The 22,134-nt window shown below is 36.3% G+C and overlaps 1 long non-coding RNA gene across 3 annotated transcripts in view; it reads right to left on the bottom strand.

Moving 5' to 3' along the window:
* The window catches only part of LOC106728889, a 488,051-nt gene that overhangs the window by 85,859 nt on the left and 380,058 nt on the right, over positions 1–22,134 (bottom strand). The window contains exons 14-17 of one of the 3 annotated variants that reach the window (XR_004321543.1): positions 9,936–10,015; positions 7,824–7,944; positions 3,053–3,103; positions 382–495 (exon numbers count right to left, since the gene is read on the bottom strand). The exons of the other annotated variants lie outside the window; for them this stretch is intronic. This is a non-coding gene — a long non-coding RNA (uncharacterized LOC106728889). The remainder of the gene's footprint in view (positions 1–381; positions 496–3,052; positions 3,104–7,823; positions 7,945–9,935; positions 10,016–22,134) is intronic. 3 annotated transcript variants of the gene reach the window in all.

Here is a 22,134-nt window from a genome sequence, read left to right as displayed (position 1 = left end):
ATCCAAATCACAGACGTGTCCTGAACTCTTCTGGAGAGAGGGTTTTAACATCGATGAGAAGAAAGTCAACCAGGAAGTAGGCAGAGCGATGCCTCATGAGGGGCCCTAAGGAAAGATGTGTCCTGAAAGGAACTAGGTTTCCCAGGATGTTCATCTTCTGTAACCTCCACAGTCTTTAGTAAAGTAAATCTGGTCAGCACCTACAGGTTAGTCTCAACTGGGCTATGGAAAGTTAAGAGATTTTTCCCTTTTTTTTTCCCTAATTGCCTCTCTTCTCATGAAATTTTAATACCACAGATAGACTGGATATCTGTTTATGTGCTATATGCATTTCTGTGCTTTATAAGAGTTAAAAGAGTAAGATGAGTAAGATGTTTTTACCTCCTCATGAACCAGTTTTCACCCCCGTGGATACAACATCTTCCCCCATTGAGAATGCACCGAGAAGGGATAATAGCTTGAGAGATGTCCATTCTCAGACTATCAAGAGGTGACCTGCAGAGGAGCAAGTAGCGATTCATTGGGCAGAGCAGAGATGAGAGAAGGCTGAGACCTCAGAGACAGCCTGGGTTTGCAAAGTACATAAACCTCCCCAGGTAAGATTCCCTGCAGTTGAATAGAATCCCCATTCTAAGTTATCATAATACGGTTATTTAAGGAAATATAATTTTATTTTTTGTAGTTATAGGCTAGTAAGGCCAAGGAACATTTGGCTTACAAATGTAAGTAAACATATATGGACAAAAATTGATGGAGAAGATGGGGCTTAAAGCTCTCAGTGAAGATGGAACATCATGTACACTCAACAGTACCAACAAAGAGGCATGTGTGATGAACAAAAGAGACAGAATCTACTAATTAGGATAATTAATGTCTCTGAAAACAAAGGTAAAAGTTGAAATTATTAACCAATAGCAGTGCTGTAGAGTGTCTCAACGGCTAAGGCTAGACTGGTGTTCCAGTAAAAGATAACCAGAGACAATTGCATAAGAATCAAAATGCACAGCTAAGATTCATGTATTATAAACTTTACCTTTAGTCCTTTGCGCTGGGGATTGTGTTGCCTGTTGCTTAGTGGGAAATGGATCTTCATTAGGAGATCAGAGCTCTGTTTTCAGCTGAGCTACTCTGCACTCTTGATTCTTCACTTGCTGGCTATCAGTTCTGCAATCTATAAAGTGCAGGAGCTAACGTAGAGGTGTCTAATGTACTCTCCCTCCTCTAACATTATTTGAAGATATAAGATTACATGCTTTGCTTTCCTATGCCCCAAAGCAGCTCATATTTGATGAGTAAGCCAACAGTCAGCCATTAACTACTCACTAAGTATGTCCTATCTTCCATGTGGTACTGAGTATTGAGACGGGGCTGGATTAACATAATTCATTCAATTGGATCTCCTTTTCCTGCTCGTAAATATCTAAAATGTATTGTATGCATAATTAAAGGTAAGATCTTCGAAGCAGGTAACACAGGGAAAGGTAATGCAATGACTTAAATTTATACCAAGATGTAAATGTCAGATCCTTTCCTGAGAGTAGGGTTTGGCAAAGAGAAAGTGGAGAAAGACCAGGAGACTCAGAATCCCTCAACTGAGAGGCAGGACATGTGAGTAAAGGAACAACCAGCAGGAAGCCAAGGCTGTTGCTGCTGCTGCTACCCTGACTTAATGCACTTGGATATATACTGAGCACCCCAATAGGCTAGTGTGGTAATGCTTTCAGCTTGGGTTTTATTATATTTAACAAACTTATCTAAAGATAGAGTGGTGGCTAAGGTTTGAATCTATCATGGGGTTTAAAATGACAAGAGTTGGCTTCAACTGGTTAAAACATGGAGCACCAAGTTTATGACTGACATGACCTTCAATAAAATAGAATATATCCAAATAAATGGAGTTACTGATACAATATTCTTCCACATATTTTATCACTCAAGCTTTTTTGGTTCTTTCATAACATGAGTGAAAATTACATATTTAGACTAAGAGAAAGAAGTTTGCATTTGAAACCAAAATAAATAGAGAAATTATTTTTGACTTGGAGTATTTTTCTTGGTAAATACACCGCTGGCCAGACTTGAGTTTTTGGGTTTTTTTTTAAACTGATTTGATTTGCTATATTAAAAAGTGGCAAAAAAATGTACTAACCCAGCTTCTGTGTAACTCCAGAATAACTGTGAGGAAAATAGTTTTTCTTCATTTTTTTCCTATGGAATGGAATCTGCAGACCACCATTATAGCCTGTCTTTTATAACATCCTTGCACTGTGCAGTGTGACCTCCAGCCACACACACTCCAGAACTGCTCACCAGCCCCTCAGTCCATGGTCTGTGTTCACAGGCACAGGCATGCATCTCTTACCACTTCTTGCTAGCGTTAGTCACAATCTATTTCCCCCATGGACTCTGGGCTCCCCAAAGGACAGTGACCATGATTATTCATCTTTGTCTTCCCTGGCACCTGGCACAACATCTGCATAATATATACGCTCAATTAGTGTTAATTGCATGAAAGTAAACTATTTTTATTTTCAGTGGCCTTCTAATTATGTAAAACAGTATAGCTATAATGAATACCAGAATCCTAAATGTAACCTAACAGTGTATCTCTGTTAGTAATTTAAATCTTTTAGAATTCTTTAAAAAAAGAAATGAACTTTAGTCAAATACATATTTTCTAATTCGCATAAGCACAAGATATTCTTAAATTACTCTGTATCCATGCCTTCTTTTATGTGAATATGTAGGAAAATGGAGCTTCCTGTTACTTTTTATTTGTCCTGTTTGGTTTTAATTAGCATTGTTAACAGAACAAAACATGCAAACTTAGGAAACAGCTAGCTAATAATATTTTTCATTTTTTATCCCCATATTGGAAGGCCTGCAGATCCAGCCACTTGGTGTCTAAATATTTATTTACAAAATGTCAACAGATAGGAAAAAGTGTAAATAGAAACGTTGGTGATTTTAATGAGAACTAGCTCTGAAATCTAAGATTAACTGTGTCTCAAACATTACAAATAAATACTTATTCTTCTGGACCAATACTTACCTGGATCAACATCAAACACCGAGCTATGACAAACTTTCTTATGACATTTTCCTGAACAATGGATAAAAAGACAAATATGATGAAGGACAAATATTAACTCCATGGTTCCATTTATCTCCCCTTCTATATAATTTGTTATCTGCTGTAACGTGGATAGGTTTCACATGCTATAATGTACTAAAGAACTAGGATATATTTTAGAAGAACTGTTGGTAATGCTAGCTAAATTGTTAGACAAGAAAACAAGCTCTGGATATCAGGTCATTTCACAGATCTCCAAAAGGTCACATGCAAGTGAGGAATCTGTTAAATTATTTTGGAATCTCTTGATAATTACACAGAGACTCAATCAGTTTCTGAATATTAATGTATTAATGGATTTTTAATAATTTTTGCCTTCTTTCAATTGTGTTTATGATTTATAGCTCCTACAAATACTTTTAAGTGGTCATAATTCAAGTACTTAAATGAGACTCTTAACTATAAAGTCAGGGAGTAGAGTTAAGCAATTCTATAGTGCAGTGGGAAATCTGGGGAGTGATTTTGCCCTCGGGACATTTGGCAATGTCTGAAGACATTTTCGGTTGTCACAGCTGAAGTGCAGGGAGCCGGGCAGGTGCATTGCTATTGCTATGTGGTGGGTGGAGGCCAGGGAGGATGCTAAGTGTCCTCCAGTGCACAGGACAGCTACTCCCTGTCCCCCAGCAAAGCACTATTGGGCCCAAAATGTCTACAGTGCCAAGACTGCGCAACTGTGACATAGAGAAAGGCACAGTAATTTGACCATAAACCATGTATAATTAATATAACTGAACATTAACGCTAACATCAGCTTTCAGCTTGGCTCTCAAGTCACAATCAACAGAATTGTGCTAATGACAATTTTGCAAAGAATGTTGAAGAGTTCTCCAGATACCTGGTTTCTATTTTATTTGTCATTGCTTTTGGATCCTCCACAAAGTCCCAAATTCAAAATTAGTTTGTCAGTTATGAAAATACTAGGGAACCAAACTAAGATAGGTTAAGGTTAGAACTCAGTAGCCAAATACTGATGGTTCTCATAGTTTAGGATACACAAGACTACCCAGTGTACACAGAAAGCTTGTTTAAGATACAATTCTAGGACTTCTGACTGAGAGAGTATTTAGTGGGCATCAGCTCAAGGGACCATATTTTAAAGAAATATTAATTTAGCGGGACGAATTGTTAGTGTAAACCCTGGACCAGCACTTCCCAAACCTGGAGCATAGGAATTATCTAAGGACTGTTTCAAAATAAAGAATATAAAAGATACATGTATTGATCTTATTCCTAGAAATTATGATTCAACAGATGTTGGAATAGGACTCACATAATTATGTATATTTTAAAGTCTCCAATAGGACTCACATAATTATGTATATTTTAAAGTCTCCAAGTTGATTCCATTGATCAACCAGGGATTAAATTTGCCACCATAGTCTATTATTATATCATTTGGCCTAAATTCATTTTTGATAGAAGCTAGGTGAATGCCTATTCAAAACTGAATCTCCGGACAGTGCTTGGGCTAGGTATAGGTTAGGCTTTGATGTATATTTAAGCCCCAATTGCCCATCTTTCTAGCTATGTGATCCTGAGTACTTCACTTAAGCTCTCTTAGGTTCCTTCTTGGTAAAATGGGAAAAAAGTTGCCTACTTTGCACTGGGATTTTGTAGATTGGTTAATAAAGCGTGTGGCCTGGAGTAGGCACTCAGTTAACAACTGTAAGCTTTAAAGCAAAATAGATATCTAGGCATACAGAGCTATAGGTAATATATAGGTACCTACATCTGCATATTAGATAGAGATGCTGATGAAATGTTGATATCGATTACAAAGCACAAATTAAATTATGTGTTTTTAAAAGTTAGGAATAATTACTAGAAGGACAGTAATATTCTAGGATATAACTACACAAATGAAGAGGTTTGAAAGATAAGTCATATAATGCAATTTTATACCAATAAATTTGAAATGAATGGCACAATTTACTAATAAAATTTTAGTTATTAAAACTGGCACAAATAAGTACAATACCTTAGGAGACCATCATCCACTGAATATATCACAATTAAAATAAAAAATATATGCCCAATTCTACAAAGGTACTCAGTCCTAATTCTTTTACAGCTGTTGTCTACCAAATCCTCAAGAAACATGGAATTTCCAACCTACATAAACTGTTTCAGAGCATAGGAAACTATGAAAAGCCACTAAACTTATTTTATGATTCACATAAAACACTGGAATCAAATATGATACTATGACTAATGACAGCTAATTACAGCAAACGACAGGACACTCTCATTTATGTACAAAAATTGATAGCTAGTCTAGAGACTTGCATAACCCATTTAAAGTATAATGTAAGAAAAAAGATGTCATTTTTTCATAGGCACAAAAACAACAGAATAGCTAGGAATATAACCTGTTAATTTTTTTAAATCCATGGAAAAATATAGAATGTTACTGAAGGACTTAAAAAAATAATTTTGTATATAGAAAAGTATATTTATGGATCCATAAACTCAGTACTTTATGACTATCAATTCTCACCATATTAATTTATCAATTCAATTAATTCCAAATAAAATCCCAATAAAATTTTTCATGGCAGTTGAAAATTTAATTCTAAAATTCATGTACAAGAATAAATGCAAAATGGTAGCCAAGACAATATTTAAAAATAAAATATGGATTTTCCTGTATGACATTAAAACATATTATAAAGTATAGTAATTAAAACTGTGTGGAATTGGCTAAGGAACAAATACATCAGTGAAATTAAATATATAATGCAGAGAATGGCCCATTTATAGCTGGGAAATTCGGCATGATAGATGGAATGTTTTATATCAATGGAGAAAAGACAGATTATTCAATAAATGCTTCCCAGGAAACTGCCTAATCATTTTGAAAAAAAATTAATTATATTCTTCCTTATGGCAATTATAATATTAAATTCTGTACGGATTAAATACATAAATGTAAAAGATAAGACAATCTAAATAATAGAAAAAAATAAAAATGATTAAATTTATGTCCTTGAAATGGGAAGATCTTGTGACAAGACACCAAAAATTGGTAAGTTTGTATCAAGCACTAGAACCTCTTATTGATGAAATACATCATTAATAGAAAAAATGATGAAGACATTCAAGGAGAAAATATTTGCAATATGAAGGATTTTCATCAAGAATATACAAAGAATTTCTACAAATCAGTAAGAAAAGGACAGTGCAATAAGAATTAGGCAAAAGAAAGGAATAGTCCATTCATAGAAGAGAAACTACAAATGGTCAAAGCAGATATAAAGATTTATTCAACTTCACTAATATTCAGGGAAATAAAAATGGAAACAACATGTTCATCTACCAGACTGTCAAATATTAAAAGGTTTAATGATATAAATGTTTATGAGGGTGTGAGGAATGTGATGGATGCTCTCATACAATTTAAAATTTCAAATGTTTATAACACACTTCCCAGGAATAATTGGGCATCTACCCTAAAAAGGTACTATGCCTGGGAATAAAGTGGAATGAGTAAAAATGTTGCTTACAAAAAGGTAGAAACTGCCTAAGTATCTCTTAGAATTACCAACATTATATTAGTGTTAGGAAGCAGTTAAAAAGGAGGATTTGGACTAACATGATTGAATTTCTAAAAATATTTTACTGAGTTATAAAAGTATGTTGTTGAATGGTATATGTAAATCAATATCATTTACAAACTTCAAAAAAAATTATTTTCTATGGCTACATATATGTGTATATTAATATTTTAAACAGTCTGGAGAAAAGCATCACCAAACAATGGATTGCCTGGTTGTGTAAGGTCTGCAGCTAAGAATGGTTTTTAAAATTTTTAATGGTTGAAGAAGAAATTTGAAGAAGAAAAATAATTTGAAACACATGAAAATTATATGAAATTCTAATTTCATTATGCATAAAGTTTTATTAGAATACAGTCACAATGCAGTCTCTTCTGCATACAAACACACACACACACAATGGAATAGTATTCAGCCATTAAAAAAGAATGAAATACTGCCATTTGTAGCAATATGGATGGACCTAGAGATTATCATATTAAGTGAAGTAAGTTGGACAGAGAAAGACAAATTTCTTATGATATCACTTATACGTGGACTCTAAAAAATGACACAAATGAACTTATTTACAACAGACCCACAGATACAGAAAACAAACATGGTTACCAAAGGGGAAAGGTGAGGGGAGGGATAAATTAGGAGTTTGGGATTAGCAGATACAAACTACTATATATAAAATAAACAACAAAGTCCTACTGTATAGCACAGAGAACTATATTCAATATCTTATAATAACCTATAATGAAAAATAATAATAAATATGTAACTGAATCACTATGCTGTACACCAGAAACTCCAGAAACTAACACAACATTGTAAATCAATATATTTCAATATAAAAATACCGTCATGATCATTTGATTAGATCTGTCAATGGAGAAATTTAAAGATGCTTTAAATTTAAATGTAGCCAGATGCTTTCACGCTACAATGGCAAAGTTGAGTAGCTAGTATAGAGACAGTAAATACAACCTTAAAAAGTTCCATTAATTAATTTAATTAGTATTTAACTAATAGAAAATATACACCAAAAATATTTACTATCTGGTCCTGTTGCAGAAAAAGTTTGTCAACCCCAAGGAATAAACAGGAGCTAATTACAGCGGTCAAAGAGAGAAACTATTAACTCAAAATACCTAGGTTCAAGGTTGCTTCAGCTGTGACTTGACTCAGTTTACACTGCCATCAGGATCCATCTCTTGGCTCCGCTCCTCCCAGGCTATTTCCACACTCAGACCCACCTAACTCCACAGATGCCTGAACAATAATAAACAGGTATAACAAACAGTGACAGCAGACCAATTCACCTTGTCTGTAACATGCACTGGACTTTCGCACATTTGCTTTTCCTTGAAATAACGTGTTCAGTTCCCCCATTTCTCTCTTGTCACTCCTTAGCTAAAAAATATTTAAGTGACTGTAGAAAAATTCTAACAAAGCAGGAGTTAATCTTAGAGATTTAATATCTCTAAATTTTGATAAAATTAGGGTCATCATTTTGGACCAACTTTTGGTTGGCCTTTTTGAGTTCATGAGACAAGGTTTCTGCCTTTTTTTTTCTTGTGTTTTTGATGTTACTGTCGTTGCTTACGGAGAGCAGGAATGTACAAATAGCCACGCAAAATATGCATGATCTTTTTAAAAAGTGTTAATCTTTTAAAAGGAAGAAAGAAAGAAAATAAATAATACTTTTACTTCTCTTTCCTTCAGGAATTGTTGTTTTCCACCTGGGATGTTCTCCACAATTTCAGGCGGAATTGGTTTTAGTTCTATTCCCACAACATTTAACTCTTAGACCAGTATGTGACTGAGCAGCTTCCACTTTAATTGATTTAAATTGCACACATAATTCTGATGGAATTATTCATTGTAAAGTGTACCTTTGGGCCTTCCAGAATGCTGCCTTTTTTCTATGAATCCATTGCATTAATTTACCTGCAAATTCTCCCTTTCTCTAGAGGCTTCTCCTGGTTATGTAAATACTTTTGTACAGACTTCTCATAACAAACTGTTCCAAAACACTGTTCTCTCATTTTTTCCCTTGCTTAGCTTGGACATAGACTTTTGGAAGCTTCACAGTTGCAGTTTTTAATGATTTTTTCCTGATAAATCGGAGATATTTGTCATATATCTGATTCATTAATAGACTGTTGTAATAAACACTAAAATGTGGATACAGAATTCTATCCCTAAAAAAAAGATCCAAATTTCACTTCCAACACAGTTTAATCTTAGTTTTGAAGGTGTGTTAGTAATCGATACATGTTTTCCATGATAATTTTACCCTGGTTTATTCTACTATAGACTAGTTAAAATAACAGTGAAATTGGTGAATGTAGAAAGAGTTGTAATGGCAACACAATTTCATTATTTTAATTCTGTGTGTGATAACAGTATCTTGTCACTAGCAAGTGTTTCTAAGATGCTTGAATTGTGACCTTATAGCAGCCTTGTAAATAGGCTAACTATGTGGAGACCAGCAAATACTCCCAACCTATCAGTCCATATAGCTCAATTTACTATTGCAACATCCTCAAATTATTTGTTCCCATGGTTCTGTCCATCGTAGACTGTGTTTGCAAAGGACAGGGATTTGCTTGAAATACAACAGATATTCAATTAATATTTGAGGAGAGAGGGGAGGAATAAAGGAGGGAAGGGAGAGAAGAATCCAGGGCAGGTGCACATATATAACTGTGAATATAAGACTCAGAAAACAATGAAAGAATAATCATTTTGCAGATATTGCAGCTGGCCTGGCTTAAGTTCAAAAGCTTATATACATGTGTAGGGAGGACCAGCTTTTGGTGCCTCACTTCACAGCAGCCACCCTGAGTCTTGTAGGCTGAGGCACTTTCCGGGCAAGCAGGAAGTAGCGGGGGAAGTGGCTTCTTGCTTTTAACTGGTAGCAGCTGTGCAGTAGCAGCCCTGCCCACACCTCCGCTATTTTGTTGACCCTTGATGTTTAGTTTGACTCCACTTCTCCTGGCTGGTGGGGAAGGAAGGGAGAGGACAGCTTGACTCTTTCCCTCCTGCTGCTATTCCAGCCTTCCTCCCTCCTTCTTGTTTTTCCTTCTTTCCTTCCTGCTTTTTTTCATCAAAGATAAAAGTTCTTGAAAAAGGCTCAGGACATAAAGTTCTAACTTATATGTTAAATATATGGACTACATTTTCAAAAACTGTTAATTTGGTTCAGATTACAGAATTACCATGATTTTATACATAGTTAATCAGGCTTGAATACTTACGATCAATTGATTTCAGCAATTTCTGATCCCCAAAGAAAACATCACACGTAATCAGTTATGCTTAGTAGAATGGACCTGGACTAAGTAAAGAGAAAACTGTGTAAAGCGGTGAACTGTCCTCATACTATCTTCTGATCTACATTGGATTATATCTTGAAATATTAATATTCTGGCTAGCAATGTGGTATAACTCATACAGGCTGAATTGAATACGGGTGAGTTTTATAAAGGAGCTGAATGATTTGCAGCAAATAAACAGTGTTATAAATGTTGGTGTTTATTCCTGGGACAGATGTAATCATCAGGAAGAGATAAAGCCAACATGTGTATTAGGAAGGAGGTAGTTTGAGCTATTGCTGCGTAGTGGCTGTATTTAATTTACTTAATATTATGGTATCATATTCTTAAAATATATAAAAGAAAATGCTCATGATCCTAACCTTTACTGGTTTGAACAAAACCTGCATGTTAAATGTGTTACCTTACTGTCTGTCATAAAGAAAACTCAGGATAATTCTCCCCATATGGTGCTGTGCATTTAATTCTCTTTAACAGAGCCACCTGAGTACATGTAAAGTCAGGGATGGAAATGAAAGCTATTGACTTTGATGGCACTATTCCTGAATCATTTATCACTGCCAATACTCCACAGACGACTGGGACCCCAATCCTATTGATTAGTTATTACATTCTGAACCTGCTACCTTATTTCTAGCATGCAATAAAATGAACTCAGTATCTGTAACTTTCATATTAGTTGTCTTCTCGGTTGGTAAATGGTTATAGTTAATGTTTACTATGTACAGTGATGATTGTAATAAGTCAGAGCCACACATCTTTTGCTCCAATTTTCTTACCATCCATAGACCTTTGCTTCTCTACCTGGGGACCTCAAAATGCTGGAAGAGTGCTTTCACTTTCTCAGTTGATAGCTGACTACCAACTTTGCCCTACACCTACACCCACAACCCTCTCCAGAAATCTATTCAGAGCCTAGGTCCACCTTGACCATCTTTATCTATAAGATAACTTCTGTAACATAGAACTGATGGGAATATAGGGGCTAGCAGTCACATTTTAACAGTTTAACATCGGAATGAATGATCTAGAGAGTGTTATCTCAGATAAAAATGCTAATCCTAGCCAAACTTGTCATGAAAAAGATGGCATTTTGTCAAACTGTTTTCTCTCTGTTATCCTGTCTTCTATTTTTGATCTCAAAAACTTAGAAATTTTCCACAGGAAAAAAAGAGTAATTTTTAAGATCCCCTCTCCGACTAGGAACAAGTTGTTTGCCCAAATTTAACGTTCATAAGTCTTTTAGCTTTAAATCATCCCTGTGATCCTGCCAACAGTCAAAGGACAGATAATTGAGAAGGTTCAAATTTTAAGTTGCTGCAAATACACAAAAGGATTCTATTTCTGATAACCAGAAACTAGTGGGGTTGTTAGTGTCACCCATAATTTGGTAATTTAGATGTCTATCTAAGTCATTAATTCTGACACAATAGCCTCAATCTGAAGGAAAGTTTTCTTTTTGTTGCAAGTTAAAAATGCTACCTAGTGGCATGCCAGGATCTCTGAGCTATATGTTGGATGTAGGCTGTAATCTATTCTTTTAGGGGCTGACAAAAAATTAAATATCATCTTCTTCTGTATCTGTTACACATTTTAAACACATACTAATTGAACTCAGTGGTTACTAAACGTCACAGAAATATTTACTGTGTTTAGCCACTTGGGGGATTGCTGGGGGCAGTGAGTTGAGGATAAACCCTTAAGTCTGGGAGTCAGAGAATTAATTACCTGTTTGCCTCAAAAGTATATGGAATAAATAATGGTGGGGTTATTATACTGTCTCTAAGTAATTTTGTTTTCTGATTGACAGGTATATGATAAAGAGGGAATTAAAATCCAAGGAGAAACAGAAGAAAAGTATGTAGAAAATGCTATTCCCCCAGGCTCACTATATTGTCTTGTAAAGAAAGATGGGTCTGACTGCCAGTAACAGTCTTAAACAAAATAATCAAACAAGTGAGACTGAAGAAATAGCCTTCTCACATCAGCGCGAGACTATTAGGTAATACGGGAAAATTTAGCTAATGATAATTATGATGATGCCAGCAGCTACTTATTAAATGCTTATTCCATGCCAGGCACTACTAACTTCTATCATCTGGAAAATAACTTTATTGGTAAGTTAGTCTCCACCATTGTTTTCCTTCCTCATCTCTATTTAACCAGTGCAGATATTGAGATATATAGAATTGATCCAGGCCACTCGGAGCTAGTATTTGAAACAGTCATTTTGACTTGTATGTCCATATTCCTCTACTTTGATATACTGTTTCTACAGAAAGACATTGAGTGCAAGTAGCAAGAACAAAAAACTATCAAGCAAAAACCCTTTAACCATACGAGCAAATCAAACTGAAAATGATATTCTTGAGCCTGATCAATCACTTCATTTTGAATAGTTGTAAGGTGTTTTCAAAATCCAGTTCCAATTTATCACTATTAGGCATAATCTGACAGAGGTCCTGTAACCAGTGAAGGGAATTCCCAAGGAGCAGCTCCAAAGGTGTTTTAAGCATTTGTAGACATGCACCCCTAAACTGACACTTTTGGGGACAAATGTGCTGGGCTGATTGTTTACACCTAATATATTGGTTTAAAAATCAATCATACTGTCTTATCGATATGACTTTTAGAGAATTTGCATATAAAAACACCAAGGAAAAGCTACACTATACATTTAAAACTATAAATGCACTAAAAGTGTAAATATGAAAAGTAAAAGCCAAAAGAAGAAAATATAGGTAAAACCTACTAGAATAAAATCTTCGGGGTAATGGTTTAGAGAATCACTGCTTTAAAAAAGATTAAATTAACCCCCCCCCCAACAAGCATATGGAGGTTAGGAATTGATAAGTTGGATTACATTAATATAAACTATTTATTTATTCTTTTAATATTTAAAAACCCTCGATAAGGTTACTTGATCTGTCTTTACACTGTCACTTCCGACCACACTCTCGTGGCCAAAGCAAGTCATGTGGCAGGAAGCGCACATCAAGTGGGAGGAGCTGTCAGGTTACAAGCAAAAGGGTGTGGACACAAGGAGGAGCAGAGAACTGGGGTCCATAATTCCATTTACCACAATGCCTTATGCCCTAGCTACCCTGCTTCCTGATACACATCTCAGAGCAACTCCCCCACATGTCTACAAGGAAATGAGTATAAAACTACTAGTTGCAGCATTGTTTATGAGAGTAAAGGTAGGCAGCTTAGGAATCCCATACAAAAGGGGTGTGAACAACTAAAATATGGTATATGCCATCAATGGAATACAAGGCAGTAGTCAGCAGTACTTAATTAGATTTAAATATAGCAACATGAGCAGATCCCCGTAACTAAATATTGATTTCAAAAGCAAGAAGCAGTATGGAATTTGTTGTACAGCATCAGTTATTGTAAACCCCATTTACATAATAACACTGTATATTTTTTAAAGGTACACATATATCTGTCAAAGACATTCATTAAAGAAAAAGAGAGAGAAGGTGCCAAAGAGGAAGCAAGGAATAGAAATAGTACAGGGAATTAAGGGAGAAGAAAAAATAATAATGTAAAACAAAAATGGGGGCTTTACAATAGACTAACAATTTAATCAAATCAATTTGTGCCCCTGTGAATTTTAAACAAACGTTTTTATAAAAACACACCCCAAAGAAGGGACTAAAATGAGCATAGTATATTCAGAAGATTTGTAAACCAACCAAGATTTAAGCTGAGTTTTGGATTTACAGAGGCTCTGGTTTGAGAAAGGATGTTCCAGGAGAAGCATGTCATGATCGAGGCAGGGATGGGAGAAGGAAGTGTGAAAATTGTACTGGGCTTCTTCGGGCAGAAATTTAACGAAAGCTTGACAGGGTGTGACAATGGATGAAAGCACAAGGCAGAGTTCCTTGTAATCTGACACTGGGGCTTTTATTTTGATCTTCCCATAGCTTTGGAGGCCTTTGGGAGAACCCGGGGACAGTTAAGCAGAGCCTGATAAAAAACAAGCCCTTTTGGGGAGGAGTTTTTGAACAACCATGTGCCACTTCATTTCCTTCAGAAATCACTGCTATCAGAGGTTCTATGACACTTTATTGGCCTCAGACACTGATATTAAGAGAAGTTTTCCAAGAGTATTGGGAATTATTCTTCCCCTGAAATATTTAAAACAAACAAACAAACAAACAACAACGAAACAAAACAAAGCAAACCCTTTGGTTACTGTGGCAATGACCAATATCAACTATTTAACCCACGCTGGGAGAAATTATTAAGAGGACAGCAGTTAGAGACAGACCTTACAGGGTTCTCTGTTTCATCATCACTTAGAACATCCCCTCAAATTATTAACACCTTTTCTTTAAATTACAACTTTCCTCAACTGGAAAAATCTTTTTTTTTTTTTTAAAGTACTTTTAGTCATTTTGAAGAAACTAAACTGGCATGGAAAATGTTGAAGGGTAATTGACAGTACATATTGTTTTCAAATGTCAGTATTTTAAAACTCAAAAATTTCACCCTCAGGAGCTTTTTAATTCTAATTTCTAAAGAAATAATTAAATATACACAAAAACATATTGCATAAAAATGTTCACCATAATGTGATTATAATAGCAAAAAATTTAAAAAAAATAGCTAAATGAGCAAGAACAAAAAATTAGAAGAATTAGGCACTTTTGTTTGATCAAATGCTATTAAGTTATGAAAAAATTATTTTAAAGTATTTAATAACATGGGAGAAACACTCCAAATATATTGGTATGTGAAAAAGGTATATATAATAAACTTTTGTATATATACCAAAGTTGAACAAAATATATTTAAATATTAACAATGTTTATCTCTGAATGTGAGACTACATGCAAAATAATTTCTTGTTTCTTTCTTTTCCAAATTCTCTTATGTGATTGCTACTTTTATAAAACAAAATAAATAACATACAAAACTGTATTGAATAAATAAGTTAAATACTATTGAAACTGGTAATTTAAATAATTCATAATCATTCTTTTTGTTTGTTAAAATATATGTTTTAATTCCTCCAGGCAATCTTTAAGAATAGAAAATTTAGATATACACTCACCCGTATTTTGGAAATTATCCAGGAATATTCAAGGTACATATGCTATACAGATATGGAGGATTTGATGGAAAGGAAATGGCCAAATTAAAAGTGAATTTTACACCCTCAATGAATTAAAGAAAGTTGAAAAGGCAACAAAAGCTATGTTTTTGCAAAGCATAGCCAAGTACAATTTTCAAAAGATATTTATTCTAGTTCACACATTAAGTCTCAGGATAGACTTACACACCAATTCACTGCTCACTGTAGCCAGGGCACTGCTCAAGTGCCAGGCATGTGTGGTGGTATTTTTAATAATAGGTAACAAAATGAAGAGGCAACTCTCTCCGAAAAGAGCAGAATTTAAAGAAATAAATAAAAGCTATCAAGGTGATGAAAACAACCTATTAAATGCTGGTCACCTTCTATTTTCTCTTCTTATATCTCTCCTGGAGTTTTTTAACAAAGTATCCCCAACAACTGGTAATATTACATTCAGCCATGTCACCACCTACAGGATTTCCGGCGAGTAGGGATTAGAAAGAACATATTTTCATTTACAGGAACCAATCCTTTAATCCTCAAAATAGAAAAATGAGCCACAAAGTATGACAGATCCAAAACACAAACAGAGTGTTGACTTTTCTTGCTTAGATGATAAACAGCAGCGATCATCTAGCTTGATTTCAAGAGATAGTACTGTGAAGCTCAAAACTGCCACTGGATCATGAAGATGCTCACAAAGGAATAAATGCAATCCTGCAGATTCTTTCCCTTGCCTTTAGTGTTCCTGAGGTCAAATGTGTGTGTCCCCGGGTTCCTCAGAGTATATGAAAATGAAAGAGAACTTATTCCCACGGTTTGCTCCATCAACACTATCTGTCTGCTATCTCTGAGACAGAGTGCGCACTGTGTTGCTTCTTTGAAGTTTCAGGAAGTGATCTCACGTCGAGATGCCAACAGATTAGACAAATATTCCCGGTCCCCAAACAAAAGGAATAACGTCTCTCCTCACTTGGAAATTACCAGCCAGGAATCATGTGAAAATGGTTGGATTCCTTCATGATGTCGGAAGACACTAAAAACAAAATCATTACCCATGATGGGAGTATTTGAGTTGTATTTTCACACAGCTTCCCCAAATTGCAAGACTTCTGCTGCCAAAGAAGAAATACCTATGAATTTACCAGGGACTCAGAGTCTGGGAACGCACAAATGATCCCAGCAAACACTTAGGTTGGTGTTTCAAGTAAGTACCAAGTCAGACTATAAGGTGTAAAGAAAATCTTACATCATAGAGGCAATAAAAAAAATCATATGGAAACTTCATAACTATTAGATGGGTCAGGACTGACTCTGAGGTCTAGAAGCCAAATGAGAGTCAGAAAGAAACTGGTTTTTCTTTTCTTGAGGCTGGAATCAAGATACTTGTGTGAGTACAGTACATCTCCTCTGAAATGCCATCCTCATTTTTTTTTTAACATTGCCTTGGCATACTTTCACCTTTTATTTCTATAATTAAGTCTGACTATCATCCAATGTAGAGAAGCTGAAATGGATTAAGTTTTGACAAACAGGCAGCTGGAGGAGGAAGAGAAGACTTGCCCTGAACAAGAAAAATAATCAAAGGCAAAGAGGATGGAACAGAATCTGTTTTCTCTCTCCAGTGGAAACAGATAAAGAGAAGAGAGTTTAACTGGCAAATGGAAGACTGAATTCAGACATTCTGAAGATCTTACAGGTTTGCCAGCTACTAATAAGCACCACCTTTTAGTAAGAGCTAAATGCATCATAGATATGAATCTCAACATCACAAACTTGATTGTGCAGAAAATGTGATTTTCTCTATAGTCGTAATTGTCAGATCTCTGATCTGAGCTCCCAGCCTGCCTCATATAAGCAAGTTAATAGTGTCGTTTTTGATTTTTTTCCCCTTTTCAGCACAGTGATTTTTCTGGGTCCGTTCCTCCCTAGAGGGTCAGAAACTGCACAGTTTAATCTTCCTCTCAGGTTTCTTCTTTTTTCTGTTACCCAAAAGCCTGCGGGGACAAGAACAGTGAAGACTGGCCTGCTCTGCGCCTTTCCATCGGTCCACAGAAGTCCTCCCCACCCTCTCGGGGCTGCCTTGGTCTTCAGCCTCCTAGGAGTTCTCCAATCCTCGACCTGGCTCTCTACCCCACAGTCCATTTACAATGTCCCCGGATTCAAGAAACTGAAGCTGAAACACTTAGCTGGCCCTGGAAAATTTCCTGAACTCCTCTCAATTCATGCCTTTTAAAAGTCCAAGCAGTTACCTGAATCTAATTTGTATTCAAATACCACCCATTCTTCAAAGCCCCAGATATTTCTCCCTGATCCTCTCAATCAGAAGGAAATTTTCTTTTCTGAACTCACGGTCTGCCCCTCTCCTACGGCCTTTCTCACCTTCTGCTGCCACAAACTTTGAGATGGCAGGTACTTCTACAGGTGGAACCCTCGTTGATGGTGGGCATCTGTGTGACTGGGGTCGTGCCTACTGTGACTGACTCTCAGCTAAGTCCTGCTGGGTGTTGGGCATTTTTAATACTGTCCCTGCCTTCTGCCCTAGATTACGATAAATTATATCCAAGCTTTCCTACTGTAAACTCCCCAAGAAAAATGTTTCAATTTGATAGTCCATTCAATGCCTTGCACATAGCAGGCAATCCAAAACATTTATTAAATGAATCCTCAGATAAAACTAGACTAGGCCACAACATTTTCAATGGTATAAGAATGAAAAACGCAAGATGTATCATTCATCATTGGCATATAAATACAATTTACTTGCCAGCATTACTCTCTTCTCTCCACTCCTTAATGCCTACATAAAGTCTCATAATTTTTAATTTGAGAAAAGAATGAGTGGGGTACTTTGGTTTTAATTTGTGGAGATAAAAAGAAAATAAAATTATTCAAACTTTGCTCTTCTACCACCAACACTTAGTAATAACACTGTCATCATATAGAGCATATTTAAAAGGCATTTGAGAAATCCATCTTTTCCCTGATTTAAAATTATGTTTTAATTCTGATTCCTTCTAAGGAGGATTAACACTCAGCAGTCACTTTTGTGCTCCTCGATTACCCTGATATAAAAAGAGAAACAGTAAAGACCATAGAAGAGTATTTACAATGCACAAAGACCAGATCCTTAGACCTTCATAAAATCCTAGATTATTGTACAGCATCATTGCACAAAGAATTGGCTTTTGTTTCTGAACCATTAAGTGAAAACAAAATGAAATAAAAATGAGTCAGATCTGCCCTATTGTAGATACTGAAAAACAATTTTTCTTATCACTTTAGAAGACTTAGTTTGTAAGAACAGAGAACAGTAAAAAGCTCTTGAGATACAGATGATGGTGGAGGACTTTGCCTACCTCCTAGCTGAAGGACTAGTGTTTACACCAGCTTTCCAGAACACGAATTCAATTTCCTGTCTTCACAAAGTTATAGATGAATATCTGAGGTACCCATGAAATCATCTGCAAACTGTTGAAACTATGAATGCTAAATGCACAAAAACCAGAGACCTGCTGTGCAGGCTGTCACCAGCTCGACACTGACTTTTGGCATTCTTCATGTTTAAGTGGTTATTGCTACTACTACCACTCCTGTCCCTCCACGAACCCAAACTCCTGAAGGAACTGCCACCCCCACTGCCATCCTTAGGCTCCTGGAGTCTTGTGTTCAAAAGAGTTCAGCACTTGGAGTTTAGGATCTGATAAGATTCAGAGAGCTCAGTGTCCAGAAGGGGCTGGGCTCTAGGTTCAAGTTCATAGTCATGATTCTCAGGGCATGAACCACAGTCAACATGCAGATTTCTGTTTCTAATACCCAACCTACTGAACTAGACTCTCTAGTCGGTCAGCCTGGGGATTAGCATTTAACTCACTACTCACGTGAATTTTTTTTTTAATTAAAAAAACATTGCCACGTTAGAGGTACCATGTAAACTTCAGATTGCCTACAGTCCCAGAAAAAATAGCTCCCAACATAAATAGCCTTACTGACAACTGCAGTCAAGAAACCAAGGTTACCTTCCCAGGTAGTGCCTCAACCTGGGTAAAAAAAGTTCATGACATTTTTAAACCTACACATAGGGCAAAATTAACTTTTAACTAATCTCAATACAACAAACCAACTTCTTGAAGGAATATTTAAATGATTCCTTTGTTTCCCAAAAATCCCACACAAAGAAGCCCATCCAGCTATTATTGTTAGATTAGAACTCCCTAAATCAGGATGACCCAAGTGAATATGTAACCATCATGGGGCCTGAGAGGGGGCTGCCTTTGCCCTAGTCTGTCAAACCAAATTTCTTCAGATAACTTCTACACAAGTAGTACCTCTGCAGTGAACATTCCAGCTTTATTCACCATCAGGACCCTTGAACAATAATTGTACTAAAAACATATACTCTCATCCAAAACGAAATAGAAGAGGCTACTGTTTTTCACTTAGAGCTGAAAGATTCTATTTTAGAGAGGAAACGAAACCTTTTGTTTTTCAAATAGCATATTGTAAACATTACTGAGAGCAGTTCCTTATCCAGTTCTGTGCAACTAACAGTTTCTTCAAGTTGGTTAGGTGATTGCTAGCAATTAGTAAGGTTAACATTGTTTTTATTGATCAGCCTGGCAGCAGCAATTGGCAACATTAATATAATTGCTTTATTTCTCAGAAAACCTTGGCCTAAGAACCCAGCAGTATTGGGAAACAGTTGGGAGATAAAGAAAAAAAGACTATATGCTTTAGATTGGACTTAACATTCTGCCAGGGCTTTGCTAACTGAATTAGGGGCTAAGAATTCCTTCCCTTTGGTGCTAAGAACTTATTTTTCTGTGCGTCCCCTTTCCTCAGCATGACAATGAATTTCCACAGGAGACAGAGAAGAGGTGGGTCTTTGATCTGAGCTAGGACCCTACATTACAATCACCACAAGCTAATAAAGAAAGAGCTCATCACCAGAATTTGAAAATTCAGCTTAGCGCATAGGTTTAACATTGTTTTCTGATGAAATCAGAGGCCTGAAGGGAAGGGAGGACATGTTTGCTCTGCTTTCTACATCTCTAAGGTTCTGATGAAGTTGCATGTGTCCTCTCCTAGCTGTACTTCAGATATGAAATTAATACTCAGGCCCCAGAATGATTCTGGGTCTGACTACATTGTTATTCCCTTAAGTCATGCTTATTCAAGGGTTGCTAGAAAGAAAAGGTAAAACCTGAAGACCGGGTCCTTCTTGTGACCCAAGTTCTTGTAGTTCTTCACCAGAGTTCCAGTCATTTCTCTGGGAATTCAATAGAAACCTTCAGTCATTTGTTACACTTGACCTGCTCCTGCAAAATGACGAGTTCATTACTGTACCCAACCTGTCCTTCAAAATGACTAAGTTAAAGCTTCATAATTGCCAAAGCTGTTCAAAATTTTAAAAATAATTTTTCTTCTAGTTAAAATGATTGGGAAAATTAGAATAGGTTTTGTTTGGATATTTGTTCAGGGAGTTATAACTCTTCTAAAAGAGGTTCAAATAAATGTTTCAAGCTGCTTGCAACACACACAAAATTGTAGATCCTTTTCATGAGAATGACCACTTACTGGGCATTCTTTGTTTCAAATACCTTATCTTCAATTCTTACAACAATCTGGCAAATTAAAGCCCAATTTGATAGATGAGGAAATGAACAGAAGAAATGATTACCACAAGGTCAGGGAGGTAATCAGGGGCAAAATCCAGATTGATCTGGTTCCAAAGCCTATGTCTTTCCTGCTACAGCAGACTTCCTCTTGGTGGAAACCCTTAGGTTTCATTTAACTTTCAAGTGTACAAAGGTGTAACTGTTCCCTTTATTACACTTTCACTGTTGGAGATTTGGGGTCACTGCTGTCGCTGGTAGTATCACAAAGAAAAATAGTATTGTGGTTAATTTTCAGTACCACGCCAGCCTCGCTGAGTCTGAATCTTGGCTCTGACACTTCCTGGCTGTGTGTCCTTAGGTAACTCAACTTCTCAATGCCTCTATTTCCTCCTCTTTAAAATGAAGGTAACACCCTCTCCACCTCACAGAGCTGTTGCAAGAACTAAATGAACAAATTCAGTGTTTCTCAAATGTCAACGTGCAGAAGAGTCACCTGGGAGTCTGGTCAACCTGCAGCTCCTGGTTCCCAGGGTGAGGATGGAGCCTAGATTCTGTGTACAGGATAATGTAGAACAGTAGAACAGTGGCTGACACGGAGTGATTTTTCAATGAAGATCAGCTGTAATCATCTAATGATTAGATAAGGGAAGGTCGCCTGAAGAAAACACTACTTTCAAATGAATTTTTGAGGGAATGATGGCTGAAGAGATCCCACCTTGTACGAGCCAGCCCACCGCACCAGAACTTCTAAAAGGTTTCACTACTGCATGGCTGAAGGGTCAGGGCCAGGCTACCTTCTTACTGGAAATGGCATAAATTTGAAAATGCGGTTAGGACATGGGTGGCAGTGATGTAGTCTCCTAAAGAGCCATTCATTTATTGAGTAAATACTTATTACGCATCTTCTGTTTTAACTGTCAGTGATTTGGAGTCAATTGAGCACCAAGGATATGTCAGGCATTGAACGAGGCACAGGGAATACGTGGCCATGACATTATTTTAAAAGTTTTCCTCGGTGGAAAGTGTAGTATATACTCCTCAACACCAGTTGCAAGGTGAATGGTTTTGTTTTATAGGGAACTGTCTGTCCTTCCTCGGCCACAGTGTTCTTTTCACTGTCACTTCCTACTTATTCCCTTCAGCTCCTCCATCCAATCTGTTCATTGTCACTATATCGCTCTTCTAGACAATTCCTGAGCTTGTTCACTTTCGCATCCACCCTGCACAGTTTTTATTGAGTGCCCAATTCATAGCTCATGTACAGTCCTTAGCACTGTGTGTGTTGGAAAAAAATAATTAACAGGCAATTAACTGTAATTAACATGATCTGCTGTGTTTTTAAAATTTTCCTATTTGCCTCAAGATAACATCTCTCTTGTTTGTACACCTAGCATATTTGCAAGCAAATAAAAGATTT

The sequence above is a fragment of the Camelus ferus genome, chromosome 7 (genome assembly GCF_009834535.1).
Source record: "Camelus ferus isolate YT-003-E chromosome 7, BCGSAC_Cfer_1.0, whole genome shotgun sequence".
NCBI classification, from domain to species: domain Eukaryota; kingdom Metazoa; phylum Chordata; class Mammalia; order Artiodactyla; family Camelidae; genus Camelus; species Camelus ferus.
Note: the sequence above shows the minus strand (reverse complement) of the source record. Positions and strands in the feature narration are given on the sequence as shown.